Source organism: Pleurodeles waltl, chromosome 5, assembly GCF_031143425.1.
Source record: "Pleurodeles waltl isolate 20211129_DDA chromosome 5, aPleWal1.hap1.20221129, whole genome shotgun sequence".
NCBI lineage: Eukaryota > Metazoa > Chordata > Amphibia > Caudata > Salamandridae > Pleurodeles > Pleurodeles waltl.
Window position 1 is genome coordinate 172,860,603 of NC_090444.1, and position 18,498 is coordinate 172,879,100.

An 18,498-nucleotide genomic window follows, 5' to 3' on the forward strand; every position below is an offset into this window, starting at 1 on the left:
CTACTCCCCACAGAGCAGAGGCACATTTCGAAAGACACAATTTCGAGGGGGGTTTCGAGGGCAAACCACAGAAGCCACAACCTCACAAACAAAGCCCACTTACCAGAGCCAGTATCAGCGGGGAGGTTTTTGGGGACAATATAGAGGGGGACAATTTCAAAGGAACAGAGGAAAGTTCCAAAGTCCCAAAACTCCTCCAAACAAGCAGTGACTTCAAGGTCACAAATCCCCAACACATAACACCTGTGGGGGGGAGACTAACCAAGTTTTACAAACATTGGGAGGAAATAACAACAGACACTTGGGTCTTAGCAATTATCCAGCATGGTTATTGCATAGAATTTATCAAATTCCCTCCAAACATCCCACCGAAAACACACAATATGTCAAAACAACATATAGATCTTCTAGGACTAGAAGTTCAGGCATTGCTACAAAAAGAAGCAATAGAGTTAGTACCAAAACAACAAAGAAACACAGGAGTTTACTCCCTGTACTTTCTAATACCCAAAAAAGACAAGAGTCTGAGACCTATACTAGATCTCAGAACATTAAATACCTACATCAAATCAGATCACTTTCACATGGTTACATTAAAAGACGTAATCCCACTGCTCAAACAACAAGACTACATGACAACACTAGACCTAAAGGATGCATATTTCCATATACCAATACATCCTTCACACAGAAAGTACCTAAGGTTTGTATTCCAAGGGATACATTACCAATTCAAAGTGTTGCCATTCGGAATAACAACTGCACCAAGAGTTTTTACAAAATGCCTAGCAGTAGTAGCTGCACATATCAGAAGGCAGCAAATACATGTGTTCCCGTACCTAGACGATTGGTTAATCAAAACCAACACGCTAAGACGGTGTTCACAACATACAAAATATGTCATAGAAATCCTCCACAAACTAGGTTTCTCAATCAATTACACAAAGTCACACCTTCTGCTGTGTCAAACACAGCAATACTTAGGAGCAACAATCAACACAGCAAAAGGGATTGCCACTCCAAGTCCACAAAGAGTTCACACATTTCACAATGTGATACAGACCATGTATCCAAATCAAAAGATACAAGTCAAACTGGTGATGAAACTACTAGGCATGATGTCTTCATGCATAGCCATTGTCCCAAACGCAAGGTTGCACATGCGGCCCTTACAACAGTGCCTAGCATCACACTGGTCACAAGCACAGGGTCAGCTTCTAGATCTGGTGTTGATAGACCGCCAAACATACATCTCGCTTCAATGGTGGAACAGTATAAATTTAAACCAAGGGCAGCCTTTCCAAGACCCAGTGCCAGAATACGTGATAACAACAGATGCTTCCATGATAGGGTGGGGAGCACACCTCAATCAACACAGCATCCAAGGACAATGGGACATACAGCAAAAACAGTTTCACATAAATCACTTAGAACTGTTAGCGGTATTTCTAGCGCTCAAAGCATTTCAACCCATAATAAGACACAAACACATTCTTGTCAAAACAGACAACATGACAACAATGTATTACCTAAACAAACAGGGAGGCACACACTCAACACAGTTGTGTCTCCTAACACAGAAAATATGGCATTGGGCGATTCACAACCACATTCGCCTAATAGCACAATTTATTCCAGGAATTCAGAACCAGTTAGCAGACAAACTCTCTCGGGATCACCAACAGATCCACGAATGGGAGATTCACCCCCAAATACTAAACACTTACTTCCAAATGTGGGGAATACCACAAATAGATCTATTTGCAACAAAAGAAAACTCAAAATGCCAAAACTTCGCATCCAGGTGCCCCCAACATCAGTCTCAGGGCAATGCACTATGGATGAACTGGTCAGGGATATTTGCGTACGCTTTTCCCCCTCTGCCACTTCTTCCATATCTAGTAAACAAGTTGAGTCAAAACAAACTCAAACTCATACTAATAGCACCAACATGGGCAAGGCAACCTTGGTACACAACACTACTAGACCTTTCAGTAGTACCTCATGTCAAACTGCCAAACAGGCCAGATCTGTTAACACAACACAAACAACAGATCAGACATCCAAATCCAGCATCGCTGAATCTAGCAATTTGGCTCCTGAAATCCTAGAATTCGGGCACTTAGACCTCACACAGGAATGTATGGAGGTCATAAAACAAGCTAGAAACCCTACCACTAGACACTGCTATGCAAATAAGTGGAAAAGATTTGTTTATTACTGCCATAATAATCAAATTCAACCTTTACACGCATCTGCAAAAGAAATAGTAGGATACTTACTACATTTGCAAAAATCTAACCTAGCTTTCTCTTCCATTAAAATACATCTTACGGCAATTTCTGCTTACCTACAAATTACGCACTCAATTTCATTGTTTAAAATACCAGTCATAAAGGCGTTTATGGAAGGCCTAAAGAGAATTATACCACCAAGAACACCACCAGTTCCTTCATGGAACCTCAACATTGTCCTAACACGACTCATGGGGTCCACCTTTTGAGCCCATGCACTCTTGTGAAATGCAATACTTAACGTGGAAAGTTGCATTTTTAATTGCCATCACATCTCTAAGAAGAGTGAGTGAAATTCAAGCATTTACCATTCAAGAACCATTTATTCAAATACACAAAAATAAAGTTGTTCTACGGACCAATCCTAAATTTTTACCAAAAGTAATCTCACCGTTCCACTTAAATCAAACGGTAGAATTACCAGTGTTCTTCCCACAGCCAGATTCTGTAGCTGAAAGAGCACTACATACATTAGACATCAAAAGGGCACTAATGTACTACATTGACAGAACAAAACTAATTCGAAAGACAAAACAACTATTTATCGCCTTTCAAAAACCTCATACAGGAAATCCAATTTCAAAACAAGGCATTGCTAGATGGATAGTTAAGTGCATTCAAACCTGCTATCTTAAAGCTAAAAGAGAACTGCCTATTACACCAAAGGCACACCCAACCAGAAAGAAAGGTGCTACCATGGCCTTTCTAGGAAATATTCCAATGAACGAAATATGTAAGGCAGCAACATGGTCTACGCCTCATACATTTACGAAGCACTACTGTGTAGATGTGCTAACTGCACAACAAGCAACAGTAGGTCAAGCTGTATTAAGAACATTATTTCAAACTACTTCAACTCCTACAGGCTGAACCACCGCTTTTGGGGAGATAACTGCTTACTAGTCTATGCACAGCATGTGTATCTGCAGCTACACATGCCATTGAACGGAAAATGTCACTTACCCAGTGTACATCTGTTCGTGGCATTAGTCGCTGCAGATTCACATGCGCCCACCCGCCTCCCAGGGAGCCTGTAGCCGTTTAGAAGTAGATCTTAAACATTTGTACATTTGTAAATATATTACTTAAAACTTTATTATGTACATACGCATTCACTCCATTGCATGGGCACTATTACTAGCATACGCAACTCCTACCTCACCCTCTGTGGGCAAAACAATCTAAGATGGAGTCGACGCCCATGCGCAATGGAGTCGAAATGGGAGGAGTCCCTCGGTCTCGTGACTCGAAAAGACTTCTTCGAAGAAAAACAACTTGTAACACTCCGAGCCCAACACCAGATGGCGGGATGTGCACAGCATGTGAATCTGCAGCGACTAATGCCACGAACAGATGTACACTGGGTAAGTGACATTTTCCATATATTATTACACAACCGAGGACTCCTTAGAGAATACACAAATAAGGAGAACTGAACCATAAAAAACATGGAATGAAGAAAGGCCTTATAAACATGAGCAAGCGTACAATAAAATCATAGATTAAGCTACTCATTCGTTTCATGGAATGAAAACACATGTACGAACAATTTGGCAAAACTGGGGAGATAACCACAGCATGGGGAACATAAAGGCAAAGACAAACTGGAAAAGGAATGTCCAGCCATGAGCACATGTGAGAAGAACTAACTGAGCAATTAGATACACAACTATCCAGTGCTATATGTAGACCAGAGTGCATGTTCCACTCTGTGGAAATACAGAGCAGCATAACCAAGAACTCCTTAGAGAACACACAGATAAGAAAACATGAACCATAAAAACATGGAATAAAGAAAAGCCATGTGAACATGAGCAAGCGGTGACAATAGAATCGAAGATTAAGCTACTCGCTCACTCCATCAAATAAAAACCCATGTATGAACAATTCGGCAAAACTGGGGAGATAACTACAGCATGGGGAACATAAAGACAAAGACATACTTGAAAAGGAAATCCAGCCATGAACGCACGATAGCAGCACTAACTGAGCAATTAGATACACAACTATCCAGTGCTAGATTTAGACCAAAGTGCATGTTCCACCTTGTGGAAACACAGATCAGCATAATCGGCAATGGAGCAGAACCTCTCACTATGTAAAGGGTGATCCAGGTCAGACCTACATCAAAAGACAAGTAGAAAAATAGCAACTTATGCACAGAAAGCATGCAGTTGCCCGCAGTGATAAGGACATTAACAATCATTGGGCATATAAAAATACTGTACCCCGGGTAAAAGTAGCAAATGGAATAAAAACATCATCAAGTTGTTCAAAATATATATCCCCTGAATAGGAATGAAAGAACCAATATGCATGCATCATCAACCATGTATTCACATATAAAATATGTGTGCGCATACAAACACATATATATCCATATAGGGAAAGACTGAGTCAGCCTGTACGGCAAACAAATGGCATGTCCAGTAACGTAGACTGGGTTGGCTCTGAAAACCGTATGGTACGCAACCAGGCACGGCAATGAAGCGCAACTCAGGAAGCCATAGCACGACCCACAGTCAGTGGAATCCATGCCACAGCAAATGATTAATTTAGCTGCATTCCGCCCATTCTGAATGAAAGGAGTAAGAGTGCTCCTGACATCATCCGGAAGCGAAGGTAAAATCTTGCTAAAGAGTCCCACAAAGAATGCGAGAAGTGTCCAAGAACACAGGACATGTTCACAGAACGCACAGCAGAACTGGAGGAGGAATAAAATATGCCTACTGCAGACATCCAGTCTCCTGGTCTCTCTGTCAGGAGGAACATGTGGGAGGGACTTTTCATCAGGGCAAACCAAAGCAGCCTGTGCCACCAACCTGCGATAAGTAGCGTACCTGATCAAACAAGATGGGTCACCCGGGGCTGGGCGGTGCCTCTGGGATAAATCCTGGTATCAGGCTTAGCCCAAGCACCCAACAAGACATAATGTAGTGCTTTGCTGTAAGTAGCACTGGTTCGACCTCTGTCTGGTTCTGATGGAGTGTATCGATCAGGGAATCTGAAACCAATCCTGTAAAAGGAATGGTAACACCCAACACCTCTGCAACCCTCCTGAGCATATCCACAAAGGAGGAACTCGCTTCTGTAGCAAGTCCAGAAGGGGAAACGAGGACGGAAAAGAATCCAAGCCACTAGTAGTAGCCAGATCAGACTACCAGCTGTCCTTTCCAGGAGACCTCAACTCCACTACCGGCTCTCCAGCATCTCCTGTAGCAGGAACAACAGGAAAGGAGTCTTGTGAAGGAAGGACCAACATTGTTCCTGACGTTGAGTGGTGTCTAGAAGGGTGTGTCTCAACATTGACGTCAGATGGGAGATTGGGAGTCCTCTTCAATCAGCGCTGCCAGTGAAGATGCTGGAGTTGCTGATCGGATATCGGCACCTAAATTGGACACCCTGAAGGGCTGTGCATCCACATTGCAGGAGTCACGTCAAAGAAGTCTTTAGGCCAAATTGAAGCCAAGGGTAAACTCGCCGGTTTGGGTACAGTCAAGGCACTTTGCACCTCCTTGGAACCAACAGGCACTCCAGAGGAAGGTGGCTGACCAAAGATGGCATTCAAGGAAGAATAATATGCATGCATCTGGTCTGGAGTCGCCCCATCTCCCAGAAAGGGAGGAATGTGTGGGGCAGACCCTGACCTTGTCTCCTCAGCTGAGGAATGATGGGAGGTCGAGTGCAGTGAGATTGGCAAATGCAGAGGCTGCGACTGTCTGCGACTTACCTATGGACAGCTACAGAGATCGGCATCCACGAGAGCAACTCCTCAAACGGCCCCATAAACGGAAGTCAGACCGAGAAGGAGACTTCATACAACAGGAAGACCAAGACCACTACAATGGCAGGACCTAAAGTTCTCAGTGTTATGGTGCTCACCCAGACATTGCTACACAAAAAGAGAGTACTGGGAGTATATCGACCCCACACAATCCCCCATACCCATAAAACTATAACACAACAAGTGTGGGGGATATTAAGGAGAGCTCTTTCTGGCCTGTTCAAGAGGTCAGTAGGTCACCGGTTAGGTAGTTCACTTCGTAGACATGGAAAACGGTAGTGATTTTTGAGTGTTGAGGGGCGAGTGGAGGAGTTCCCTTTACGGACTAGATAGTGTCACACACATTATAGTGTCATGCTTCATCATTTGACCACTTAGCCCCACTCGGGTAAGATGATACCACCTGGGGGGACTTAACCTCATTGTTAAATGAACTCTCAGGGAGTGCTGAAATGTTATCTTTCTAGATAAAACGGGAATCCAGTTGAAGGGAAAATAGATACTAAAATTACCTCACTAATCACCTATATGATATAATACTTTAGTAAAGGTGTTTGTTGGTAAGATTAAAAGCAGTATGTGACTGACTTGAATATAATGGTTCAAGGTGTCTTACAGAAATCTATGATCAACATGTTTCTGTCTTATCCTATAGCCGAAAACGATCTCAGGCATTCGTCAGGGTCCAGGAACCCTAATGTATATGGGGCTAGCTGAATATGCTAGGTCGTGAGCATATGCATTAAAGTGCACACGGGGGCCTACCTGATTGAAGTGTCTGAGGGAGGCCTAGAAGGGAGAACAAAGTGAATGAAACATCAAACTACGGTGTATAATGGTGCATGTGAGATCTCACACAGACACCACATGCACACCAAATGGGGATCCGTTGCCGACATCTGCCGTCCACAGGACCCACAGACTTTAAATTCAGAAGACAGAAGAAGCACACTGTTCCAAACACAACAAAAACGTCAAAGTAGGCCAATAAGACAGCCAGAACAACAGTCTCCGGATCTGTCTTGCATGCGTGGAAAAGCAGGAGCTGACAGCACGTTGATGTTGGACTTATATGGACTCCATTAAGGTCACATCTGGTGAACGACGTCAGTGCGGAGTTGCACTATGGCATTACCGGCGCACATACCTACTATGGGGAAAAAGTTTCCAGGACCCAGACTGGTGCCTGTGGAAGATTCTAAGTTAAGGAATCTGAGGCTAGATGTCTCTATCAGATGGAGACTTCATGCAACCGGAAGACCGAGACTCCTCCATCTGCACCTGCTACAAGCTTCATCCTACGCTCGCGTAGAGCCTTCGGCCGAAGTCGATGACAGGAGCCGCAGTCCTCGGCGTCATGGTGCACACCCAGACATCACATGCAGACCGAATGGGGATCCGTAGCAGACATCTGCTATCCACAGAACCCACAAAGTTTAAATCCCAAAGACATAAGAAGCACACTGTTCCGAATATGACAAAAACGACGGAGTCTGAAAAAATGGCCAGAACAATTGTCTTCGGATCTGCGTTGCAAGCACAGAAAAGAAGGAATTGACGTCAGTGTGTCGTCATTGATGTCACATCTGGCGGACGATGTCAGTATGGAGTTGCATGACGCCCTCTACCGAGGTGCGGATGTACTACAGGGAAAAAGTTTCCAGATCCAGCCTAGGGTAGATTCCGAGTTAAGGAGTTTGCTCCTAGATGTCTCTATCAGATAGAGTTGTTTGGCTCTGACTCAGAGGTCTTTGTTATGCCTGATAGAGATTGTAGCTGTACTGATAATGATGATGGTTGATAACCTTCTTCACCATTACAAAACTGATGTGGTCTTGTAGCCTGACTTACAAAGTGCAAGTGGCTGGATACTTCACAATTAGGGGACATCCTTTAACCTTTTCTTTCTCCTTTAGAGGAGGTATCGTCTTTTAGCACTATGGTATGTAAAGTAGATGAAGACCTGGAATTGATCTTGCCCTCCAAGCAAACAAACTCTAGCATGTTGACTTTTTTATCTAACCTTTTGGAGCTTGTTCTTCCATTTACTGAGGTTCTTTTTTGCCCTGTCCGTGCTGCATGGAAGAAGCCCATCTTAGGCCTAGTGAGCCACTGAAGGATCACCAGGTGTCATAGGTCTGCTTCAGGGGACCCACACATTTTGCTCTTTTTTCACTCTAAGAGATGCATTGCTAACAGAACAAGGGACTTTAGTACTCTTTTTCGCCCCTACCTCTCCTGCCCAGAGTTCTTAAAAAGATTAGGAATGGCCATGTCTAGTGGCCCTGGACTGGACCAGGAGAGCGCATGAACTTGTGCCCTCTGATCATGCTTCCACTTTGAGAGGATCTACTGTTCCAGCAGCAAGCAAATGCCCTTCACCCGAATATGCGCAGTCTTCTCCTCCATGTGAGGAATTTGAGCAGCTGTAGTTAACTGCATTTGATCTGCTGCCTGAAGCAGTGGGCACTATTTTCTCCGCCAAGTGGCCTTTCACAAATTCCATTCACGCCATGCACTTGGATAATTTTGAGGCCTAGTGTGGACTTGGACACTGCAAGTCACCCCTCTTGTAGGCTCTTCAACTTAAGGGCAGGGTGCATGTTTCTGACTGTAAGGGTACCCCTGCATGAGCAGAGGTACCCCTACAAACCCCAGACTCTATTCCCTGGTCCTTGTAAGTGTGGGAAAGCCACTCTAAGGTACATAGTGGACACTGGTCAACACAAGTGGTCCAACTACATAACAGCTTCTCTGAACCTAGGCGCCTTTAGTATCAAACATGTTGTAATCGTGCAACTGCACCGATACCATGTACTCTGGGGGTACTTTAGAGGCTCCCCCAGTTCTGCCTGTACAGCCTCGCAGGGTCTGCCTGCCAGCCCATGCTGCTGCAGACACGGTTCTGCCCTCCTGCTGCTGAACCTAATTTGAGCAGGGGTAGGCAGAACAAAGGTTTTCCTGTGGGAGGGAGGTGTGACCTCCTCTCCTTTAGAACTAGGTGTCACTGGGCTGGGGTGGCCTCCCAGCGCCACCAGACTCCTTGCATACATCTGTTTGCACCAGTGCAGGAACCCTTGGTTCTCGCTCTGGCACGAAACCACCCAATGTCCACCCCCCGTCCAGCTCCTTCAGTAGGAGGTGCACAGAGCTCTGCCAGGTGGCAGGTTGATTCTGCCATCTTGAAAACAGGTTGTGCAGAGGCCCCTGGGAGCATCTGATTGGTTAGGCCAGGTAGATGGCGTCCCTGACCACCTCTGATAGGTGGGTCACTGCAGATGGGAAACAGCCTTTACTACGTGGCCATAGCCATGCAGAGCATAACCACGCAAGCATTACCACGCATGTGCCTGAACCACGCAGATGCATGGTTAAGGCACCATGCATATGCATGGTTCAGGCTCACAGTGGGGAGAGGAAGGTGATGGCCGGGTAAGTGGAGCTGGTGTGGATGGGGGGGGGGGTTAGGGCTTATAATGCCATGGTGGGGTTGAAGGGGTTGAACGGCTGAGGGGCAAGGGCCAGTTTAAATGGGGGTTGGGTTGTTTTATTGTTTTTTTTCTCCAAGGGGTCGTTGTTAGGGCTGAGGGTGGGGTAGGCTCGGTAGTTTTTAAGGCAAGTTGGAGGTGGGGGGCAGTTTGGGGGGTAGTTTATGCCTCAGGGCAGGTGGGTGGGTCGAGGTACTTTAGTTAGGGGTGGGGAAAGGTTCAGTTCTCAGGATGGACAGGGGGTGGCATGGTTATTTTGTTTTAAGTGTAGGGGAAAGTTTTAGGCCTCAGGGCAGGTAGGGGATCGGGTAGCTGTGTTTTTATTTTTTATTTTTTTATTTATAAAGCCAGGGTGAGGCTTTGGTTTAGGGGTGGGGGAGTTTTAGGCCTTGTGGGTGGGGTGGGTAGGGGTACTTTATTAGATTATGGGGAAGGGGTGTATGGTTGAACCACATAGGTGTTTACCACACACACCTTTACTAGCCATGCTTTTACAACAAAATTAGTTGTAAAGGCTTGCATGATAGAGATTTGTGTATCCAACCCTGTTGTTCAGCCATGCATAGTTCTACCATGCATGGTTCAGTCATACAACCCTGCAGATGGTGACCAACCTCCTTTTAGGATTACTTAAGTGCTCCCCCAAGGTTGGGTCCTCAGATTTGTCAAGCAAGGCTCTAGAGGGAACTCTCTGCAAGACATCTTCTGCTCCTGGTCTCCAGAACCGCTGCTGGTCTGGCTTAGGAACCGAAATGAGATAGTATCCAGTTGGGAGGGCTATGAATTCTGCAACATCCGTGGCTTTGCATCCTCCAGGTTCACAAGGACTCTGTTTGCACCAAGAAGCAGGAAGGAATCTCCCTGGGAGTGAAGGAGTCACTCGTCTGCATCCCCAGGCACCTTAAGACGACAATGACCGGCTGGTGGATCCTGCGGTCCCACGGACAGCGAAAAGGCTCTGCACACAGATGGTGGTTCTGTGATCATCTCCGGGTCCAATTTCTCATCTGACCAACCCGGGAAACGGTGGGCCCTTGCTGCAGACACTGGAACTGAACCCATGTGCACCGCAACTGTTGCTCTTACCAAGGCTTGTTGACTCTTCATCCAGGAGATCATCAAGCTACAAGAAACCCCAGCCTCCAGTACTCTTCAACTCCAAGTTCAGCTTCCACCCTGCCGCTCCTGCGGCATGGTACTCCTGTTTTGTTGCATTGCTGAGCCCTCCCTGTGAGTCACTGTGCCTGCTGCCAGTGGGTCACTTTTGGGGGCTCCTCTGACTCAAACTGGCTTTCCTTCTTGTTGAAGGCCTGGCCTTATTACCCTCCAAGGGCCTTGCTGATCCTCAAAAACCTACAATCTTCCTTGCAACAACTATTTGCATTTGCCTTGGCTTGTTGGTGGTCCTGCAGGCCACTGACCCTCCTGCAGTACAGCGACCAACATGGGACAGCTCATGGGCGACTCCAAGGATCTTCCTGCATCCCCTGGACTCCGTAGCTGGACTTCTTCCTTCACCGTCCTGTAGGAACTTCACCTCCAAGAGGGTGGGCATTGCCTACTTGCATTGCCTGGACATCTCCAAGTGGTCTGGGCAGTGTCCCCATCTTTTTCAGGTTCTTCACCTCCTGAATTCACCCTTGGGTTCCACCGACCTGGTCTACAGCTCGTGACAGCAGCTGGAAAATGGAGGCTTCTATTGACGAAGGTTTCCAGCGTCTCTTTACCTCTATGCACCTTGGCTCCCTTGTGTAGGTACTCCAATGTTCTGGGTATCCACGGGTGAGGCTACTATCTAACCTTCTTTGTGCCGACTGGTTCCCTCAGGGTCCACTGGGAAGTGTCCTGAATCCATAAGAATTGAACTACGGCGGTTCTGTGTTAGCCTATGGGACGCCCGCCTCGATAATAACTCTGCACCCAGGCGCCTTTGGGATTTCTGTTACTTACCTCTGGTAATTTCTTAATCCCCGAGACCCTGCGATTCTAACACACTTTGGTTGGGCACCTCCATTTTTATACCACTTTCTTAGTATATGGTTTGTTTCGCGCCCCCCCCCTCCAATAGGGTCCCTTGTATTTCTATGTCTTTCCTGCTTGTTGGGGGTGTATATTTTGTGTGTAGAAATGTCTGAGTGGAGCTATGCTAATGTTAGTATAGTAGTAGTGTTGTTAAAAAGAATACTTTATTTTTGTAACACCTGGTGTGGTTCCTTCTTGTTTGACAATCGCTGACTGATTACTGTGGTATAGTAAGTGCATTACAGTCCTCCCTGATAAGCCTGAGCTGCTCTCTATAGAGAGCTTTAGTTAGCTAGGCACCAACAACAATTCACTAAGGATTGCTTCGACCAAGTATAGGGTGCCACACCATAGGTGTACACCATAAACTGAGTCAGCCTCCTACACCCACTAATTTGTTCTTTTCTGTATTTACTGGTAATTTAGCCACTATGCTACAGTCAGACCTGAATTAGCGATGTGGGATAATGCAGCTGATGGGATTGTATCAGTGTGTGTGGGGGTGACGCTGGTTTTTCTAATACGACAATGTTTATATCATCAGCAACAGCGGCGAGAGAAGAATGGCCTTGGACCCCAGTGCATTAGGTTGATATCTCTTCCCCCCCCCCCCCCCCAATGTGACATCACGCATACTGCCAGAGCTACATGGAAACGTCAGTTGCAATGGAATATTTCGAGGGCTCAATAATCCTCGTACATCAAAACAAGTTCTTGCTTATGTGGATAGACACAAGATTAGAGTAGCACTGCTGCAAGAGACCCACCTCACACCACAGAGATTGTTGGGAGAGAGGTGGACCTCAACCTCAATTGACTACTTACTCCTTGAGTAGTAGCTGTTATCATCAAACAAGGCACACACTTTACACAATTGAGCTGTGTCATTGACCAGCAGAGGCACAATGTCATCTTGTGGGGTTAGTTCGCTGACATTATACTAACCATATTCAACCCCTATGGACCAAATGCAAATGATCCTGAATTGTTTGGTCAACTTTGGGGACGGATGCTCTATACTGATGCACAGTCACTACTCTGGGGTAGGTGATTTTAATTGCACTCTAAAGGATATCATGGATGGATCCCACCCAGCCCCACACCACATGTCAGTGGCGGACACTCATATTAAGGATATTATGACTGATCGTGATCAACTGGATATTTGGAGAGTTAGGCGTCATACTACTGCAGAGGGAACGCATTGCTCATCTGTCCATGGTAGTTGGTTCTGCCCTGACTACTGGCTGATATCCTAAGAGGCATGTCTATGGGTTGGGGAGGTAATACGCCAAACCTGGACTCTTTAGATTGTGCATCAGTACAGATATACCTATGCCTAACCAGTCAGCCTCAATCAGACATAAACTGGAGCCTACCCAGAAACCACCCTGATTCAGCCTTTCTGGAAGAAATCCAGGCAGACATAACAGATTATCTTGAATTCAGTATAGGCACTATTGAATCCTTGTCAACTGTATGGGAGGCTTTCAAGGTCACCTTTTGTGGTAAATCGGTAGCTAAATGTAATGGGGTCCTGTGGTCCCTTAGACCTCACCTTTCACACCTAAAGTCAGATAATAGAGTGCTGGAACAGGAACAGATATTTGAACAAATTAAGGATCAGCTCGTACAATATAACAAAGTGGCTGCCAGAGAGTGCAAATATCTAGGTAAATACGCAGTGGCAAGGGTAGTCACTTGCGGTCATGTTAAAGAAACTGTGGGCCTCGAGCTCATTGGTGGAAATTGAGGACTTTCTAGGCCCTGCTGGACTTGCTAACTTGATCCTGTCAGTTTTCTCCACCTACTTTCGAGTCTCATACTCTACCGCTGGGCGACAGTCAGCCTTGCCAATCCAGTCCAACTTGGAGGAAACAACACTGGGCTGGCTCAAGGAGTAACATCGCTTGTTCCTGGAGCAGCACAGCCCTCCACGGTTGATGAGGTATTAGGAGTACTAAGGGAACTGCCCATGGCAAGGCCCCTGGGTCAGATGGCCTACCACCCGAATTTTATAAACGATATGCTGAGGTGTTGTCCCCATGTTTTCTAGCAGTGCTTCAGGAGGCACTCCTGCATCAAGTTCTCCCCTCACTATGCCTGAAGCTCAAGAAGTCTGCTCCCAGAATGTGATTCATACCTCTCTCTCTCTCTCTCTCTCTTAAAATGCGATTTCAAGGTGTTGACCAAATTGATTGAAAATAATCTGACATTACTCCATCCTAATCAAGTTTGGCCTGGTCAATCCGGCTTCATACCGGGGTGCTGTACAGCTCATAACTTGTGCACATTATTTGCTATCCTACTAGATGTGAACCCAACCTTAATGCTGTGGCCATAGTCCTTAATGCCTCTAAAACATTTGACTCCCTGGACTTGGACTATTTCTTCGCCATTCTGCCTCGGTTGGGCTGCTGCGCAAACTTATTGTTTGGATCCATCTCCAGTATACCTGCTGTGCAGCGAAAGTATGCATAAATGGCACCCTATCCAAACCCTTTGATATTTCACGGGGCACAAGGCTTAAAACCCAACAGGTGAGGCTAACATGGGCAGGTTAAAACCTCATATCAAATGGGAGACCCTTACTCTCCCTTGTCACTCAATTAGGATTTGTAAAGCGCGACCAATCACCCTCTAGTGTATCCAGGTGCTTGCAGGTCTCAGCGGCTCATTCGAATAGCCACGTATTGAGGTCTCTACGGAATTCCAGATGAGAGCTGATGGTCTGGAGGTGCATGGGGTGGCTGTTCCAGTTGTTTGCTGCTATGTGGGAGAAGGCATGTACTCCACTTATGCCTCGGTGGATGCATGGAGTGAGGGCAAGTGATAGGGAGGCAGAGCGTAGACTTCTTGACGGTTGGTGGAAATTCAGATGGTGGATAACGTAGGCTGGTCCTTGGTTGTGTGGAGCTTTCTGTGTGTGGGTCAGCAGCTTAAATACGCACCTCTTCTGCACAGGGAGCCAGTGGAGTTGCTGGAGGTGTGTGATACAGGATCGTCGGGGAAGGTCATTGATGAGGCTGGCTGCAGCATTCTGTATGGTCTGAAGTCTATGTAGGAGTTGTGAGGCGATTCTTACCTAGAGGCATTGCCGTAGTGTAGTCAACTGGTGATAAGTGCCTGTATCACAGTGCTTCTCGTGTGCTGGGGTAGCCTTACGTAGTGTGCGCAGAGTGGAGAAGCAGTCAGAGGAGACGGTGTTAATCTGTGATTCCATTGTGAGCCTGTTGTCAGAGATGATTCTGAGGTTTCTGGCATGTTCATAGGGAGTGGATGAGGGTCCTAGTCCTGAAGGCTTCCAGGAGCTGTTCCATGTGTTGCTCCTCTTGCTGAATAGCAGAACATCATTGTCATCTGTGCTTGGCTGCAGGCAGTTTTCTTTCCTCCAGTGGGCGATGCTTGCCATGCATCTGTGGAAGTTAATTTTGGTGAGGATGGTGTTGTCAGTGAGCAAGAGGATGAGTTTGGGGTCATCACTGACGATGTTGACTATCGGGGTCATATATACACGTTAAAAAGTGCGAGCAGAGTGATGATTTTAGGATGTGAACAAAGGTAGATGAATCTTCTGGGTTCTTCCGTTGAGGAAGGAGGTCTTCCATCTGAGTCCATCCCCTTGGACGCCGATTCGGTGGAGTCTTTTGATCAACATGTAGTGGGATACGGTATCCAGTGCTGCAGAGCAGTAGAGGAGGATCAGAGCATCTGTTTCTCCTCGGTCGAGGAGGGTACAGATGTCGACCATAGCTGCAATCATGGCAGTCTCGATGATGTGATTGCTGTGGAAGATGGATTGGGAGGCGTTGAGTAGCTGGTTCTTCTCCAGGCAGGCCATGAGTTGTTTGTTGATTTTTTCCAGTTCCTTAATGATGTTAAAGAGTTCCTTGGTGATGTTGGCGCTGGTTTCGATACATCTGGCTAGTGCTGCCTTCTTTGTTGTTCTCAGCAGGCGGTGGTAGAGGTTGAGGTATGTCTTGAAAGCTGCCCGGTCAGGGGTATCTTTGCTGGCACACCACTTTCTCTCCAGCTGTTTGTTGTCTCATTTAGCGGTTCTGAGTTCAGGGTTGTACCAGGTCTTTAGAGGGCTTTCCCTGGATGCTGCTTTTGACTGGGACGATGCTGTCAGCGCAGTTGATGATCCAGATGTTGAAGTTCTTAACTCTTTGTTCGAGGTTGGTAGTGGTGACGGCGCTGGAAGTGCTGAGGGCGTCAGTCCAGATGATCTCTGAAACTTTGCTCTATGCCTGGTGGAGGGAACTGGTTTCTTTGGGGTATTTGTGCGGGGGATGGAGTTGTTGAAGTGGACATCGGAGTAGTCAGTCCATGTGAGTTCAGTGACATGGCTGTATGTGACGCGGCTACCAGATGTGAAGATGGGGTCCAACAGGTTTCCTGAGGTGTGTGTAGGGTCCTGGATGATCTGGGTTAATCTTAGGTAGCTCATACTGTTGAAGAGGTGTGCATTGTTGTCTTCATGTTCATCAGTGTGGGTGTTAATGTCACTGAAGAAGATGTAGTCCTTGGATTCTAAGGCTAGGGGTGTAATGAAGTCTGTAATGGTGTTGCAGAAGGTGGCGCACGGCCTGGGGGTCGGGATGCTTGGGTACCTCTGATGGTAGTCTGGTCATCCATGCGGAGCTTGAAGTTGACTTTGGTGCTCCATGGGGGTGGTAGTGTTGTCTGTGGTGGTGGTGCACTGTATGGTTTCTTTGTATACTATCCTCCTCCTGGCTTGCTGGTGCAGTTTTCATGAGTGATTTTTTTAATCCATTGGGGATTGCTGTGGCAATGTCTGGGGTGCATGTGGGTTTGAGACAGGTTTTGGTGAGGAAGAGGATGTTGAGTCTGAGGGTAGTCATGAGGTCCCATAGTTCAGTGGAGTGCTTTCACATTGAGCGTGTTTTGAGAAGCAGGCTGTGGAGTTTGTGTGTTGCTTCTGGCATGTTGTGGTGAGAGTTCGGCATGGTGCTGTGCGGCATAACGGGGGTTGTGCAGTAGAAGGTGCACCTGGCCCAGGAGAATGGTCCTACTGTTCAGTGCGGTGTGGGTCATGGCATGGCAAGAGCGTTCAGGGGTCGTCCAGTGTTTAGGGTGTGGAGAGTGGTGGCATCGTAAATGTGGACGGGCCGGGGACCAGGGCTCCTGCGCTGGGCATGGTCCAGGCACGAACGGGCACAGACAGGCTTGTCTTTGGTGTGCCAGTGGCACAGCTGTGCTGCAGTCTCCATTAAATAGGTCCTATTAGGAGGGAGGAGCTCTGGGAGGCAGTGTGTGGGGCTAGGCAGAAAGCAAGAAATAACTGGGGGCAGGCAGGGGTAGCACTGGGGAAAAAGCAAGGAGGACGCTTTGAAAATGACGGAAAAGCAAGGAGAAGCCACACAAAAAGCAGGGGGAAAGCAATGAGAAAGCAGTGAAAGCAAGTGTAAAGCAAGGAGAAGGTGCACAACAATGGGGGAAAAGGCAAGGAGAAAGCAGTGAAAACTAGAGAAAAGCAAGAAGCAGACACAAAAAACAGGGGGAAAGCAAGGAGAATTCAGTGAAAATGGGGGAAAAGCAAGGAGAAGGGGCACAAAAATGTTGGAAAAGCAAGGAGAAAACAGTGAAAACTAGGGAAAAACAAGGAGACGGCACATAAAAGATTGAGGAAATTGAGGCTCTAGTGTGCTAACCTGACTTGGATCAAAGGTTGTTTGGCACTAATGAAGAACAGGAGACATTCTATCATGGTTGGGTTGAGCTCAGTTAATTGTCATCAAATTCTAAATTAGCTACATGTTGCTGAAAATGTGATAGATGACTTAAAAATGTCAAGCAGCACCAAATGGCGGGTATCATTTTTGGGGCTTAAGAGGACAGCCTTGTGACTACTGGCAGATTAGCTGCTTCCATTCTGTAGCCTGATTAGTATCTCTTTTTTCTTATCTAGTCCTGTAGTTAAATGGGCTGTTGGTGCCTCTGTGATTTTTCTGATGAAAATAAGGTTGTTGATGGGTCGGTAGTTAGCGAGGTCATCAAGCTCCAGGATAGTGTTTTTTTCTGTTCAGTTTTGTCATCCTGGAAGGTTATTTGGCTGGGATAGGTCTTAATGATATTGAGGAAGGGTGTTGAGGCATCACCTTCAAGAGCTAAATATAGAATGTTACTTGACTAGGAGACCTTACACACTATAAGCACTTCATTTTTTATTACAGGTGCAGAATAAATAGTTTCATGATTCTACCTTTAAACAGAAATTCATAGCATTTGGTCCATACAGCATGGAACCCTAATCTGACCTTCAGTCAGAATGCACATCTGATAAATGTGAGGTTCAGCAGATAGTCTGTCAGCGTCCGTAAATAGCTAAATCAAATGACAGTTGTAGAGTATAATGTTCAAGATCTACTTTGTCATTTAAGAAGAATGTTGTCCTATTTCCCTACTTCCCTACTTGTGCCCTGTCTGACTGTTGTATTTGAAGAATTTTAATGCCAGCGTTTAAGTGCAAAACCTCATTGGGATTTAATTTAACTCATACAGACCTCCTGTCTTTTTCTGGTTCATAACAATGCAGAGTGTTTCTCAATCAGTCTGTCATTTGCTAACTATTGATCCTTTGTTGTCAAGAGCATTTCAGACCTACTTATCAGCTTGAGAATCTTTCCCCTTAGACTAATCTGAATGTAAGGCATGCTGTAGAATTCATAAGTATTTAATTCATTGTATATGCAACACGGTTCGTACCCCATACTTTTATGACAGTCACTGAAGTGGGCCAAGAGGCCTCAGCATTGAATGGACTTGCATCCTATATCATCCATTGCTGTATATGAGGCACTGCACTTTCTGGAGGACTTAATGCCACTTGAACCAGATTCTATCTGTTAAACATTGCATAGGAGAATGGAAAATGGATAAAACTGTA

General features: G+C 46.1%; 1 protein-coding gene across 3 annotated transcripts in view; it reads left to right on the plus strand.

The window, feature by feature from the left end:
* RAB3GAP2 (RAB3 GTPase activating non-catalytic protein subunit 2) overlaps nt 1–18,498 on the plus strand; it is a 695,385-nt gene that overhangs the window by 515,502 nt on the left and 161,385 nt on the right. The window lies entirely within an intron of this gene.